We start from the raw sequence: 17,322 nt of genomic DNA on the forward strand, positions 1-17,322 counted from the left end.
GAGAGGTGGAGCAGGGTAATTTTGTGCTTGAACCTCTTTTAGAAATTGTGAAGGTGAGGCCAGTTATGAGAGCAATGACACCTGATCTGACTGCCGTAACTGAGAGCATTGGCCACCTTTGTAAGGGCTGTCTGGCAATCATACATCCCCGTCTGGCTGTAGACGACTGGCCAAACCTCACACTCTCAGAGTGACTCAGATACAAAGGCCTTTGTTGTTGTGGAGGATCATCTCACGTTTAACACAACTCATTCTCAGGAGAAATACAGACTGGAGAAGCCAAATGTGTTTTGTGTAAAAATATCCAAATATATGTTTCAGGACCCCTCAGTGAATGAGGTCATTGCATCAGAGTTATTTACTGTAAGGAGCACCCCACCTCTTTGTGTTTCCAGTAGTCTAGATGACGACTGAAGACGCCATCACTCTGAAATTTCCCGTAAAGCAGGAAGTTGGTCTTACCCTATATTTGTTACTTTGTCAACAAATGAATTGTCCGTTGTCATAATGTTTTTATTTTGTGCCATAGACCTCCCAGCAGCTACACAGTGACGAGTTCCTTCACAGCCATAAATGTGGGTGAACGTGTTTATTCTTGTTTGAGTAATATTTGCTGAAAACTACAGTGCCCAGCTGCCCAACATATACATTTTATGATAAAAATTCATGATCAAAGTTGAGAGGGTTAGAACATTATGTTTGTATGTGTGTATATGTGATATGTTGATGTATGTATAAGTATAAGATGTCGATATGTGTATATATTTTCTTATTTATTTATTTATTTATTTACTTTCTCTCTAGCTCAGATAGTTGTGATGGAATTGTGTTTATATGAGTTGAGTTGTACATAGCACACCGTTGTTTTTATTTTGGGTTTTATCCTGAATATATAGGTATATGTATAATTCCCTTGATGTACGTATTCTATTTTCACTTATTTTGATTTTTTTTAAAGTGGATATATGAACGGATTCCAACATACGTAATGTTTATGTGATTGCGTAACTGAATGGATGAGCTAAGCAAATCTAATCTCTGTTATGGCACTTTCATATACATTTTTACCTCCGAATTGAATTAGAAAATGCAAAAACAAAAAAAAAAAAAAAACGTGGTCACACAAAGAATAATGTGTACATTTAATACATGGAGAATTTTTAAAGACAGAAATCTTCAGTAAATGGACTTCAAGCTGAGTCATGGTATGGAAGCTGTAAATTACTGACAAATGTTTGGTTTTGGTCTTTTGACGGGATTATAGAATAGAATATAGAATCCTTTAATACAGCCATTTGAGTCTAAATAAATTGTGTACAGTACAATTTATGCCACTAGGGCTCTATCAGTCAAAACAATAACAAAAGATAGAATTTGATGATGTCGTTAAGTAGTGTGGGCTCATGGGAGTTGTTGTTTTCATTACTGAACAGCCACCAATGCCAGTGAAAATCTCTCATTAACAAGGAAACGCATACAAGTTTTATTCATGTTACGCTTAGTCATATTTTCATTGCAATGAAGTGGTCACAAGTACTGTTAGTTCACGGAATATTAACCTGCTAATTTAACATTAGCATTTAATGAATCGACTGCCCGCACCGCTGCTGTAGCTAACATTATGTGGCAAGTTCAATCTAAACTCAACAAAGTGACTGATGACTTTTAAACCACAGTGAGACAGTGACATGAATGAATTTAATGTAAGTGTTTCTAATATCCTTGTCTATATGTTTGTTTTACTAGCTGCTTGTCTGCTTTTTACTATGTTGTCTTCGGCGTTTTGTGGGCCGAAGACAAATTTCCACCCTGGTGGACAATAAATATCTATTCTATTCTATGCTGTTGTGCCGTGTTGACACACTGCACTGTTATCTGCGGTCAAAACAAATCCAAAAAAATGGTTTGAGCATGTTGAATGTTGTTGTAATGTTAAAATCATACCATATTAGCTTTGTGGTTTTTGCGTCACTTTTCATAGTTCTACATCACAATAAGAAAGACTGATATTAAAATAACATATCAATGTAATCAGTCAGTCAGTAAATAAATAACTGACTTCCTTCCTCGCTCTCTGACGTATCATCTGGTGTTTCCCATGTTTCCCCAGAAGTTAGAGCAGCTAAAAGGGGGTAAAGGAGATATTGAGCTCATTAGACAGTCATCCAAATGAAGCACACTAACCTTGAAAAAAAAAAAACAGGATTCAGACAATCTTCCAAACATTTGGAATAATGACAGAACACAACTGAACAAAATATACAGCATAGATCTTGTTTTTTGTTATTATGGTCATTTTGAGGTGGTAATGTTACACATTATACTTTTAAATGTGGGAATGACAAAAAATAAATTATTTGCTCTCTTCTGATAGACTGTTTAACCTATAAAACCGGATCTGCTGACCTGTGTCAGGACTGTATAATGCTAACCAAAGAACCACAGCCACCGTGTCCGTGCACTGTGGTCTGTAGCTTAGACATGTTTATTTCATTCCTCCATTAATCCCCGCTCATGAAGGCTCTCCTGTGTGGGAAGAAGAGAAAAACTACAGTGGCATGTGTAACGGCTCTACATACGCTGACCCTTCCCTGAACCAACCACCACTTGATCTTCACTGCAGGCAGCGTTGCACAGCTCTGCATGATAACGTTGGAGTTTATATTGTAGCGGAGACACATTGAAGCTCAGCAACTCACAGACTGCAGGTGATACTTTCATGTCAAGCGAGAAGAATCAATTGAGAGGCCTGTCTTCAAGATTCTGCAGTATTTTGCCCGTCGGCTAATCGTAGGCAGGGGTGGCCTCAAAAACTCTGGGCCTCACTTAATGAGCCTGACTGGTGTGTCAAGCTGTTCTGCTCGCTCTTCGGAGAATATGAGAGTGTATGTGTGGCGGCAACACACGACCACGCACACAGCGGAGAATATTGGATAACTGTGTAGGAGAGCCGACCAGTTATCCCGCCTCCACAAAGGCACCCTGTTTAATCTGCTCCACACATTAAAGCCACGGCACCTCAAAGCAGGCATGTCCTAACAGCTGTGGACATGACTCCGTCTCTCTCTCTGAAGTGAGGCGGCACAGCGGTGTCCACACAGCCATGCGGCGACGAAGCATAGGATGAAGACTCAGAGGCCGCTTGCCATGAATGAGTCAATCTCACACCAGGGTTATGACAATCCAAAGAGCCCTCAAAAACCCAACACGGCCCTTCAAGCACGCACAAAGGGCTTTTCTCCACCATTAAAGGCGTCACACTAGTCCTTCGACGCTTTGAAATGCTGATATTGTTTTCTGCAGGATTTTCGTCATGCTTTCAACATGAAATCCCCCAGAGGTGATAATAAAAAAGACATCAAATAAATGTAACAAATGACTTAATATTTAATCACTGTTGAATTTAAATAAAGCTGATTACAATCTGCCTTTTAAGAGTACTAAACCGCCGCAGCTGTATCAGGGTTTATTTATTTGCAAGTTAATTAAGTGTGGATGGCTGAGAGGCGGCCCGCTGCTGTGTGGAGGTCCAGCTTAGAGGCCTGCAAGCTGTGTGTGGAAAAGCACCATTAATGGCATCTATCATCAGCTACTAATTATGCAGCCTGTGGGCCCCGACTGGATCCGGTTTCAGCTTTGGGCTCCAGCCACCAAACACTTTGCATTCATATTTAATCACACCTCATTATCCGCCAACAATGTAGGAAGGAGACAGAGACCTTACCTGATATGCCAGACAGACATGATCAACATACAGACAGAAAAGAAAATGTCACACACACACAAACCGTCACCTGCAAAGACAAACAGCAGCAGCGCATAAGCATCCCCCTACCCCCATCAACGGGTGTTCAGGAAGAGGTCTCCACTCTTAAAGTGACTCAACCTCTTTGATGAGAGGTAGCGCCCCGATTCTGTGCTTTCTCAGCAAGTTGGTCCTTTCATGTGAGATCCTTTTCTTTTCAGTGTTTTCTGGTTCAAAGAGCAGCAAAAGCAAACGGAGGCTAATCCTTTATCCTCACAACAACCGCTGGTGTGTTGCCGGGTTATCAGCTTAGAGTCATCATGATGTCACACTCTTCAGGTGTGAGTAGTCTGATGTTGGACATCAAATATGACTTTGGTCTGCTCGGGACACCTGTCCTTGTTATTGTCATGCAGGTGAAACAGAATACACTGAGTCATGCTCTTAACTTATAGAGCAACAGAGACAGTTTCATGATAGGTTATCATCAGTGTCATGTCTTTTGATTTGTGTTTGTTTTCACTTGTCTTTTAAGTGTTCTTCTTTTGCTTGTGTTTGCACAAGTTAAAGGTCGCGAGTTAGCAGCCAACTGAGTTACTGTATCTGATGTGCTTCAGCAACTCCTTTCAGGAGCCAGTCTGTGCAATTTGTACTTAACACTGGTGCGGATAATTATCCAGCGCTCGTTCATCCAGCTCTAGGACTCTAGCCAGCTGAAACTGAAGATGCTCCTGAAAGATGCAGGAGCTATTAAACAAAAAACACTGCAGTATCCTGTTTCTTCAAGCTGTGAATCAACACACAAATGTAGTCCCTCGCAACTGATTTCTCCCTTTATGATTTTATGAATCCAGATGTGGAAATCAGTGGTCAGCAGAGTGCTAAAAATCTATGCTCGAGTAAAATTACATTTACTCCGACTAAAAATGACTCAAGTAAAAGTGAAAATTAGCCGGCACCCCGTAATTTTCACTTTTACTTGAGTGCTTTTTACATGCACAAGGGCTTTCTCTTAGTTGTAGCAGCTGCAGGTTCGATTCCGATCTCAGCCCTTGAAACCTACTCAAGTAAGAGTAAAGTACCTGGTTAATAAACTACTCAAAGTACAAGGTACTTTCCATGTGAATAAACTTAAGAGTGAGCCGGCCACTGTGAAATAATTAAACAACAGCACTTGTTGTCATTACACTTGGAAAATTAACATATCTAATGTAAGCTAGCTAACTGTATTTTCACCTACAGTATGTGCAACTTACTCTAACGTGCTTGCAAAGGTTAGAAGAGGAGTTTTTTTAAAAGCAGAGCTCTCAGTGGTTTTCGAAGGTACTACATCATGTGACTGTTGTCTTTTAGATTTTGGTATAAAAAATGTGACCAGATATGGCCAGGAATTGTCATGGGTACCGTAGTTGCCGGATAACTTGGTGGTAACTGGTAATGGTGGTGGGGGAGCTTTGGTTTTGTTTGAATTTTTTTAATTTTTTAATTATTACCATGACTAAATAAAAAATGTCTGAATGAATCGATCGAGAGACGGAACTTTGTGCTATTTTTAAAAAATAGTGGAAGTTTTCTTAGATCCCTCTCATCCCTTAAAGGTGCAAAAAAGTTTAGTGCACCCCTGCACTAGGATTCGTCTCTAAACACAGCTAGAGTTGAGTGAGTGACTGTTTATGCAGCTGGAGCACCAACATACACTGTCATGTCTTTCCCCAAGAAAGGTAAGTGCGATTTCAAAAAGAAAAGAGAGAAAGAAAGGAGAGGGTAAATAATAGTAAATAGTAGAATTACAGTGAAAAAGGAGGACCTAAAAAGTATTGTTCCTTCAAATAACTACTTTTTTCCTTATGTATGTACTTGTAATGTCCCCAGGTGAAAATTAGGCACTTATCGTAAACCTATATAAACAGCAGGCCATAATTGACTCAGCAGTGAAACAACGGACTGTATGTAAAGATTAAAACTATAAGGTAAGAACTGCAGTTCACAGATTCCATTATCTGTGTTATTTTAGGTATTTGGTTACATGTCTTTTGTGGATACTTTTGTCACATTTATTTTTTCACGGATGTCCTGTTTTTCACTAACATCTGTGTCTTTCATAAGTCTGTTACATGTCCCCAGAGTCATGTCATGTTTTTCCTCATGTCACATTGTATGACACAGTGGCCACGAGATCACAGAAAACGTGGTCACCGCACAGTTTTATGCAATCTTAAGCCTCACTGTACTTGGTTCAGAGCCTACTAGAGGTTGTAGAAGTGTAAACAAAACATTTAGGAGTCATTTGACCTCATGCAGGGACAAGTAATCATTGTGTGACCTCAGACACTGCCGTCTCTCATTTCTCGTCACAGACAGGAGGCCAAGAGAGAAAGTCATCAACAGGCACGTACACATACCCCTCATACTCCCTAAAGTAGTATCAAAGAAACATATGGATGAATGAATGTATCTGGAAATATACAAGTACAAAACTATGACAAAACCATACTTGAGGCAGCATTTATGGAGATAAAGTCATCTAATCTAAGTCTTTCTTAAATCAATTTCTGCCATTTTTTACAAATATTTTCAAAAATTAAACTGCACATCTTGCTGAAAAGCATGTAACGGAATATGTTAAATGTGTCACGAGCTATGAACCTGAATTATTCATTCAAGAAAAGAAGCCCGAAAATCAATCATTCAATCCTGATCTGATACACAGTCTGCTGAAATATTAGCTGTGGGGAAACATCATATATCAGCCCATGAATGCTCCTTAATGTATATTCCATTAAAAATTTACACTCTGGTCGGCGTGTCAAGTACGTGCATGTATGCGTGTGCATGGAGAAGACAGTGTGTGTGTGTGTGTTTGTGCAGGGTTGTGGTCACTCTGTCCACTGTCTAGTCGCAGTCTGGAGGGCTGACGGCCTGTCATCGGGGCAACCGGCAGACAGCAGGGGGGTCACGAGGGTGTAGTGACCTCCAGGCAGCGTTACGTGAACCCCCTCATGGACCGTGATGAAGTCAGATTGGCTAATCCGCGGAAAACAAAAGTGCTGTCAGTCAGGCCGGACAAGTCATCAACAACAGCAGCACCAGTAGCAGCCTGGGAGAATTTCACTGCGCAGGATGGGCTCTCAGCGTACAAGCAGCGACCCACTTATGGGATATTGATGATGGAGACGCCTGGCTTTTACACTAGTGCTGCTAATGGTCTCTAAGTGTTCACTAGTGAAAATGTATTTTCTGTTAAATAGGATATGCTCATTATGACTCTGTGTTTTATTGTAAGTGCTTTTGACGATTGGTCTCAGAGTGTCGAATGACAATCGATGCCCGGCCTTTAAAGCTGCATATAGGTCTAAAATGTATGAAATGTATTTAGATGGGAGAGCGTCTGGTAGGATAAACAAGATGGTTCTGTGTTTGCCAATATGGACGGATTATTTAAATCTCCTCAAATTATAATCCGACGCACGTGTAGCTTTTGAATCATACTGCTCACGTGTGATTAATATGCTTTTTGTTGTTCTCTGGTTATTGTTTGGGTTGGTTGTTGTTAGTGTGAAAACAAGCCAATCCCAGCACATTGTAATAAAAGATTAATAGTCACATTCTTTACAATTAACAAGAGAAATACCAGATTTAAAGCGCTGCAACATGCTGCGATATAAACTGTTTACATTCTGTCTGCAGTTGTTTGTTACTCAGCGGACGATAAGCATCTCCAGTGAACCATAATGCGCATTATGAATGAGATCATCATCCGCTGTAATGTTCAGCCAGAACAGTTTCTTTTGGTGGAACCCCCCTTCTCTACTGAGCACATCCTCTCCTTACACTCCAGATGATGTCATTCCAATAGCTTTGTTATTCTTTGTGAATATTTAACCAGATAAGCGGGCTCTTCGACAAGATGAGCTAACAAAGAAGTAGAAGGACGCAAAGAGATAGCGAGAATGAGCCGGAGCGGTGCTTGACCACATGCCAGGAGTATGAGGTGACCGGGTGTTGACTGCCCCACGAGGAATCCCTTTGATAGTGCTCCTATCTGCCCGACGATCAATACGTAGCACCGCGCTGATAAAAGAACGCAGCTCACATCAAAGCGCGCGTCTGCCACGACGAGTGGGGATAAGTAATAAGATGTCAATTATTAATGGAGGGGAAGGGTCCCCTTTCAAGTGGGAGAGAATTTAGATAATGAAAATCAAACAAAATCCATCTTTTGCAAATAACATCCTCAAGGTATTCAAATGCTTTTATAATTCTTACTTTTTAAAGACATGTGAAACGAAAGCTTTTGTTTCCGGTAGTTGATGCTGCTTAAACCTGTTTTGAAAAGATGCATTCTTGCATTGACAAAAGACGTAACCTTCCTGTAACCTTCAGACAACATTGGTCCACAGCTGTGAGTTTGAACCTGTAACCTTCACCTCCATATAACCCCCCCATCTGTCCCCCCCAAACTATGGATCCATATTCACATGCACCTGAACTCTCCACACCTCTCTGTGGCTCTCGATCAATATTTCACCCCCTGGAGTCCCTTTGTTCTTTCATGTTTTCATTCAGGTGGCCAAAAAAGTTTTCTTTTGGTTGTGTTTCAGCTGAACCGACATCTGAAATTCACTTCTTTTGATTCAGCTTGTCAAAAGCTATGATTTATTGATCGGGACGCCCATGATAATCAAGGAAAAAAAAGAGATTGGCAATGCACTCTGAGAACTCTCCACTGTTATTAGACAATGTAAAGCCTTGTTTTATATCCCTCGATGTGGATTTATGTTAAATATTCATGGGAAAAGACTCAACATATGGATTAACATGCATATTTTATGTTGGCAGTCCCATATGGTGAAGAGGTGGACTGTATAGCGCCAATAGGCTTTGCAATAAAAACATCTTCCTTCTCTGTCTTTTTGCCCTTTTCACTTTGCCCAAAGGCAACCACTTGCAGTCTCCCCTCTGCAGAAAGAAAGGCAGGCATAATCACTAATGAACCTCTGTGAGTGTTTCAGGGTCGTTCTTTCCCGTGAAGTTCACATGAAAGCTTTTATTGATTTCTCAGACCAAAAAAATGTGCTGTGAAGTTTTCTCTTGACTCCCATCTCAAGCCTTGTACCCCCCACCTGCTGCTGGCTCAGTGTGTGTGAGCTCGATGGAAGGTCATGTTTGTTTATTTCCATCCAACTGGTCAGGGAAATGAGTCTCTAAATACACCGCTGTTTTATTTGCCTCATTAATTCGCTGAAGATCGTCTACAGAACTCCTTGACATTTTCCCTTGAATATTAATCTGAATTTTCTCAGGAAACTGTCTATACAGTAATGCAGAGCTACAGTAAAATTCGGTCTGAGAACACATTCATTTAAAAGAAACGATCTTTAACAAGTGCCAGAACAGATAAGTAACAAAAAGCAAAGTAAATCGCAAAGGCCTAAAAATAAGTTGGTAAAACAATCATAAATGTTTGCAGCTCTAAAGCAGCGGCAGTCAGGGGTCGAGTTTGGGTGCAGGGGTCCCTCCCTCAAGCCCTCCCTGGTTTCCTAATCTGCTCCTTTTGACAAGATAATGTGCTGACTCTGGGATCCTCCAGCACTCAGCAGGGAGCTCCTGGACACCTGCAGATGAGGACAGCCCAGGAATGATCACATTCTCTTCAATAATAGGACCTCTCAGAGGTCAAGCTGGGATGGCTGTTTACACCCCCCTACATCAGGGCAGTGAGCAGGGCAACCTCTTTACAGTGATCCCAAGGGGGGAGGATTCCTTCCATCATCACCTCCATTAAATTCAAATTATGGCAACACTAGGACATTTCTGACAAGATTTAGCTTGTGCAGAGGCTGTTTGTAAAAAAAAGCAGTGTCTAACATGTTGAGGCTTATGGCATTAATATTTATTTCCAATTGTATTGAAAGCTCTTGAAGTAAAGCCATATTTTACAAACATTGGCATTAGTAGTGCAAGTTGGAGACAAAAGTTTGGCGTGGTGTATGGACAAAAGAGATTTTTTTTTAATCAGTGAAGTGCTACATCAGTTTCAGACTTCATGCATTTGCACAGGTGAAGTGTTGCAACCGTGGGTCTGTTTGTAATTAGTCCTAAAAAACATTATATTAGTTGTCTGTGGAAATGTGCCATTTATTTTTCTGTGCTTACACTCAACTCTTGATCATTATCGTACAGAGGCTTTTGTCTACTCACTTGAGTGACCCAAGAACTGCTAAATGTACAGATTAACTCAACTTCAAGCCATTGTTACTGCTTTTTTAACTTAAGGTCATCAATAGTTGCTTTTTGTCAGTTATCTATGTCTTTCATTTCAAAGTGCATGTTTAAATATCACTAAACAACAAAGTGAACAAAGTGAAACCAAGTAAAGGTCTTTGTGCACTGAGTCCATATTTTCAGTCATATATTCACACACCATTAAAAATAAATAGGACCTCACGTTGTGTCAATCACATTTATACACCTGAATTTTCTTTGATCATTTAAGTTTTTGTGACAGGTTAAATTTCTGTTTTTTGTTTTTTTTTTATCTTTCTTTTTTTCTGCATCTGTCAAAAGCCGAGAGTTGTTTGTGTAGTGTAACCTGTGGGGCACATGGTCTGCAACAAGAGAGAGGAACGGGGAAGAACTGGACTGTGAAAATATATGGAAGGCATGTCAACAGAAGGTAATGTCAGCCTATGCACAATAAATGCACAATAGCATCGATGATGCTTACAGCAGAGTACACTTTAAAACAGCCTTGCTAGGTAACACCAGTGTTGAGAAGCAAGGGAGCAAATGTGTCTATCCATTTTGCCTCATACTGCAAATTTTCACAACAAATAGAACAATGAAAGGCACCAGATTCCATGTGCAACATTTTTTTTAGATGATTAATTTTTAAAAATGCATACAAAAATTATGGACTTGGTGTCCAAAGGGTCTTAAGTCACAAAGCATCTGCAAGGGTGAAACATACCTCATAACATAACTACGCAGGCAAGCACACAGCATCTCATGCTCCTGTGCAATTTGCATATATTTATATTAGGTAATATGTATATTTTTTGTCTATACAAATATGTCTCATAACAAAAACATTCCAAATTACAAAGATCAGCACCAACTAACACATGCAGTTACAGTGTAATTATTAGCATCTGTAGAGAGTAGGTGGTTACTAAAGCACACCTTAAAAGGGGTGTCACACCCAGCACTGATCCGACCTTGTCTAAGGTTATGAGAAATGCCTCTGCATCTTGACCTGTAGCTGCCATTCTGAAAATTTCAGCTGTCTTTTTCTTTCTGCAATTGTTCTCCATACTTCTTGGTGCAAAAGCAACATTTCTACTTTGCTATGTGGATGATTGCAATCAGATGCAAAAAGGGGCAAATTATATAGCTGCAAAACTTTATAGGTGCGTTTGTGCTATAATTCAATGTCGTCCAATCCATCTTTTGTGAATGGGACCTTGAGACAGAGCAGATAGCAGCTGCAACACTTACAATTCATGGTGCCATCAGTGAATGCAATCCATCCTTTGTGAACTTGCTCATCTAAGTGCAAAATACAAAGCTGTTATTAACACAGCTGTCTAGAAAAAATGGCCTATGTGAAAGACAGCGACAAACCACAAAGCACCTATTCTGTAAATGGTTAAGGGAAGCGCCGCACCACAAAGAACCATTTCAACCAAACTGCCTTGAAGTATCCTGTCTGCCACACATTAAGCATGTAACTCTACCACTGTGTGATGAAATCGTCAATTCATAATGAAAGCGGATCTGTAGGCGTTTCCCACAGTGAGATCATTCCTTTCTCTATTTGTGCCTCTGACTTACCAAAGGGGGCATTTTAGAGACAGAGAGAAGGGATGTGGTCAAGTGTGCTCGAACAAATTGATAACTGCGGTGAAATTTAGAGGAATAGACTGGGTTATTATTCCCCTTGTGTTTTCTTTCATTTACATAAATCTTAAACTTAAATTTCTGAGGCATTTTCACAAAAAGGTGAAACTTCAAAGAAATAAAAGTCAACCTTGTGACCCTTCAGAATATCAAAACAAACTGTTAGTATTTCTCATGTGCCTGACACTCCCAGTGACTCCTCATCATCACTTCCACATTGCCTCCCTTTTATTCCCCCATTTTCACACCCCAGCGAGACTCATCTCCTACTTTACGCCTCTATTGTTACACAGTTCCGTGGTTTGTAATCTTAATCCTTACTGGCTCCCACCCAGGCCCTTCACACCTCAGTGTGGCCTCCACACCTGAAAGGAGATTAGCTGACCATCGCCTCCCCTCCTCCCTCTGCTTCAGTCCTCACTTCTTTTCACTCTTCACCTTGCTCCAGTGTCGCCACACGCTGCTCCGCCTTTTTACCCCCCCTTCTGTGTAGAGCCTGAAGTCCGGGATAAGGTTACTGTACTGGGGTCGCTGACCGGCATGAAGAGGTAAGTTATTGGGTCATGAGAAGGAGAGAGACACCCCCCGCCTGGGTGCAGACGCTGATGTCATGGCGAGGCGCCTCAGGGACACGCTGCAGACTGGTGATGTCATAGTGTGCTTGAAAATCTGGTGGATGGGTGATTGGAGGAGATGGGTGTATGAATGTGTTTGAAATTAAACAGATGATGGCGAGGTCAGTGTAGCAAGATAATGTCACCCCTACTGTGTGTATTTTCATTGATGCAATGAGACTGGATCTGGTGCAATTCATAAACAAAGGGATGGAATTAGTCAAAACTGACATCAAAGAGCGACTGTGTATCGTCTCGTTTTTTTCTTATTGTCATACCCCAGCACCACAGCCAAAAGCAGTAAAGATGTTCCCAAAAGTCCCGTGACTGGCGAAGGTGCCAGTGAGTGCGCCTACTGTAATTCAAGGACAGTGACGAATGCCTTCCTGTCAACCACAGAGACGTTCCGCATCAGACGGTTAAAGTATTCGTCTGTCCGTGTTTTTGTTTGTTTGTTTGGTGAGGTGGTAGAGGGTTGGGGAGGTGCAGCGCTGGCCAGTATAGGTGTGACCTTGTAAAAGAGAAGTGTTGAAAAATTAATGTGAGAAACACGACCGCTTGTTTTTTTTCTTTTGCACTTCAGAATCTCCACAGTTCATAAATTATATTTATTCCTTTTTTTTTTATTAAACAATTGTATGGAGACCCTTGGCAGGTGTGGTATTATAGTGACCGAAGACCGACCGAGCAGCATTAAACTGATTTATATCTTTAATGTGAAATATTTTAGCCGCATGCCGATCAGGTTTTACATTGAGGCTGTAAAGCAATCAGTGAGCTCAACAATTCACCACATCAGTCATGGTTGTACTGAGTCACACACAGTCTGTGAGGTGAACAAAGAGTCACAGTGCACACTCGCTGACTGTACTGTAGGTTCAGTGTGTAGGAATTAGGGGGTTATATTGGCAGAAATGGAATATGATATGAAAAGTATGTTTCCTTTAGTGTGTAATCGCCTGAAAATAAGAATTGTTTTGCTTTCGTTTTTGGCCATTTATATGAGTAGGTCCTTATCCACTGAGATCATCATGTTGCACCACCATGATGATACAGTAGTTTAAAATGGACAAACAAAATACTGGCACTAGACAGGGCCATTTACATTATTGCATCTGCCACCATATTTAGCAGCCCCTCTGCAAAACGCAGATTTGCGTACTGTTGATATAGAGCGGAAGAGATCTCTGTAGATAATTCAGTTCCTAGTAAAATCCTTTTGAACGTCTGGATCTTGACTAACCAGAGGAAAAAAGCACGCAGCCCGTCTGCATGATGCCAGATAGCATCATAGAAACACAGATTTGTAACGTAAAAACAGCTTGATTCAGTATTTGTGCAGGTTTAAATCACCTGGTCTGTTTGTCCTGGAGAGGGACAATTCCAATTCATCAAATACTGCTCGTTTGTCAGTAGACCTTCACGTCTAAATTTGATGCACTAGGTTCCCTTGCATGTTTTTTGTTGTCATTTAGGAATGGCATGTAAATTTACACTTTGCATATCCAGTATGTCTTTTCAAACTACAGTTCTGTTTTCAGAGGAAATGTACAACTTCTGCTCATTACATGCATACGGTGAATTTCAAAACACACTTACACTTACAATGGAGATACGGTTATTTTTCATGATTATTTCCTTGTGCAACAAAAACACATGGTTCATTTTAGAGAAAAAAAATCAGGGTTTGCCTTTACATTCACTAAATAATATATAAAAAATAAAAAAGACAGCATAAGAAGCAGTCGCTGGCACATATTACGGTGGTTACCTGCGTCATTAGAAACTGATGCTGCCCGGCCGAGATACAAGCCCAGAGCATATCAAACTGCCACAAAAGATGCTTCTTTGTGTTAGCGTCTGACACCGGCACTGACAAAGTTGCCATATTTGACAAGCTTGGAGCGAGAATGGACTACATAAGCAGGTGCAAGGCTAGCGCCCAATTTCCGACATACCAAACAGCGTTAAAGAAACACTGATTTGTAATGTAAAACTGCTTTTTTTAAAAGGATTTTCTCTGGTTTACATCACCGCGTCCATTTGTTTTGGAAAGGGGAAGACCCCATGTGGACAGTTCCACTCCCATTGAAAACCTCTTAAACAATGAATACTGAAGGAATTCTAAATGGGAGACGGATCTGCAATCCTCACCACCAGACACCACGAAATCCCTGTAAATCTTCCACACTGTCCCTTTAGAGACACCACCTAAAGGATAAGCTTTGATGTGTGGTTGCTGGACATGCCATGCCTGTAAGTGTGTGTTACTACCCAAAGGAGAAAGTGTTGACCTCTCTGTCCCCACCATGCCTCAGGCTGACTGAGCAGATCAAAAATAGCTGTGTAATGTGAGGGACAGCTGTGATTTTGTGTGTGTGTATACAGGCTCAAACATGCAAAGACAGCATAAACAGGTGCCTTGCACACACACACGCACACAAACTCTGATATCCCACATTCCAGCACAAGGCTGAGCCCGCTCCTCCTTTTCCTCACACCCTTCATCTGACGCTCTTAAGACTCCCAAACACTTTGATTGTAGGATCAATTTACACTAATAGTGAAACATTAGTGGGAGGTAACTCTCTGTCAGATAGTTATGGATTGTGCTGTATGGAGGATGAGGTCACCGAGAAAACACATAGCTGCTCTGCCTCACTGTCACTCTTCTAATTGGACCGACAGGCCGGGTCATATCGCTCCTGAGTTAAGATCTTAATCTCCTCAATAGGATTGATGCCGACAATGTTTTATACCCAGTGGACACAAATATTGACACATGTATCCAGATGTATGTGATGATGTGTAACATGAGGCTGACGCTCTGTCAGAGATGGCAGGTGATCTGTTGACCCTTGAGGATGATGAGTTCATGCACAGGGCGCAGGGTGAGGGATACAGCTGCATGTGAGGGTTGGGTGCAGAGGGGTGTGGATTTGGTACATTGTGTTACAGCTTCAGCATCACTACCAGTTGTCTGCCTGGTAAGCCTCACAGCTAGCCCCCCCCTCCAACCGGTATGATGAAATCACGGACAGCTGTTGTTCGGTGTGGCAAGACAGGCAACCAAATTCACCTGGGAAGCACCCAAATGGATGCCGACCACATCGCTCCGCCACAGTCCTCTGCAGCGCGTGGTGGGAAAAACACAGTTACGGCATGAGGGCGCAGGCTCCATTAGGGGCCATCAAATATTCATCTGCCATACGGCACCGAGCCCATGGCTTCATCCTCACAGCATCGTGCAACAATCCATCGTTAAAATTCCTCCCGAAAACAACAACAACACAGTGAAGAGCCTGTAGTGCAAGAGCTAAGAAACCGCTTTAATTATCTTTGACCTCACACCAGGAAACACTGATTTATTTATTGATGAGTACCGGCAATGCACAAATCACTTAATACACCAACTATACACATCTAATGGCTGTTCAATTAGCACAATACTTTCACATGACAAACTAGCCAATGACTGTTTAATGGAGGGAGAAGTTTGCTTTCTCACCTGCCCACATTACATTAACAACCAACTAATGTCCACACAGACATTAATGAAGACAACAATGACATCACCAGACTGACCACACGGTTCAGTCCGTTGACTTAACTCCAAACAGTCAATAAAAACTCCATCAATGAATCCAAGCAGGCCTATCCAGACAGCGATCAGGTCTTAAATGTGTTTAGCGCTGCTGTTGGGGCTGTAATTGCCTTAGCAGGCTCGCAGGCTGGCCGTAACGACATTATCAACCTGTTAACAACCACAGAGGAGCTGGAGTTGTTCCTCTAAAGGTTCTGTCATCCGTCAATTTATGGCCTGTGGTTGTTTATCTGCAGTGCTTTTTGTTCGGGTCTCACGTTTTGGACAAGAGATGATCAAAACAACAACAAAAAAGGCTTGTAATGTCTAATACTGTGTTAAATGGTGTCAAGAAACATACCTGAGGTCACACCAGGGGGCAGCATCACCACGTTTTTCAGACATCACTCTCAGTTCTTGGATGTTATTTACTGCACAACACAAAAACACAATTGGAGCACTGTTGATGCGGAAAGTTACATATGAAGCCTTCCCTTCATATCAGCACAGGAATGCAAAGTGTTAGGGTTTAAACCACCATACCAACATTTCCTTTCTGGGCAGGCAGTGGCAGTCATTTGTTTACACCATTTGCATGACATAATCCATATGCAAGTTCTTCTTTTTACTGTACAAATAAATAGGGCAAGGTTTTCCATTACGCTTCACGTGAGCATCAAACACACCATGAAGCCAGTATTCGCAGTATTTCCATAAAACTTTTCCTCAGATTCAACCGCTTCATCAGCATGTTCCAGCACCTACTTGATAATAGATCACACTCATGGTCAGACATCATCTTGTATTGTTGGTTGCATCAGATAAGTCCCATCGGTCTACACAAACATTTCCACATAAATCAGCAATTTCAGTTTCTCCTTGCTAAATGAGGTTGAAATGATGGAAAAACAAGATATAGGGTTATTTTTTATTTACTATTGGACTCGTGAGGCTGGCTGTTTCCCCTGTTTCACTCTTTATGCTAAGTTAAGCCTTATATTTATTTTTTTTCCTGCTAAGTTTTGTCAGCAGTGATAATCCTGAACTAAAATAGACAAGTCTATTTTTTCAGACAAGTCTTTTGTTTCTTACTCCTCCTGTGATTCTGAAAAATTAAAACTTCTTTCAAATGTTATTTTCTTTTCTTTAAAGTCATTACTCAAAAACTTCTTGAGCTATCTGGTTGCCAGTGGTGCCTTTAGGTTTGGGGCCTGTTGAGACTTCAGTCAAAATGATTAATAAATAGCCCTTGAACTAAAAATGTAGGCTGTATGCTGAAAAAAAGAAGAGGCCCTAATAATAATAAAAATATAAATATAAATAAATTAACCATAATGTTTCATTCTGTTTGTACTTGTACATGAATACTATACTTAGTTGCATTACACCACCGTTAACTTAAATATATAAATATATATATTTAATTATTTTTCAAAACTCTAGTCAAAACATTTTTAAGATGGCATTTGTTAAGTATTCTG

Source organism: Plectropomus leopardus, chromosome 14 (genome assembly GCF_008729295.1).
Source record: "Plectropomus leopardus isolate mb chromosome 14, YSFRI_Pleo_2.0, whole genome shotgun sequence".
Lineage (NCBI taxonomy): Eukaryota > Metazoa > Chordata > Actinopteri > Perciformes > Serranidae > Plectropomus > Plectropomus leopardus.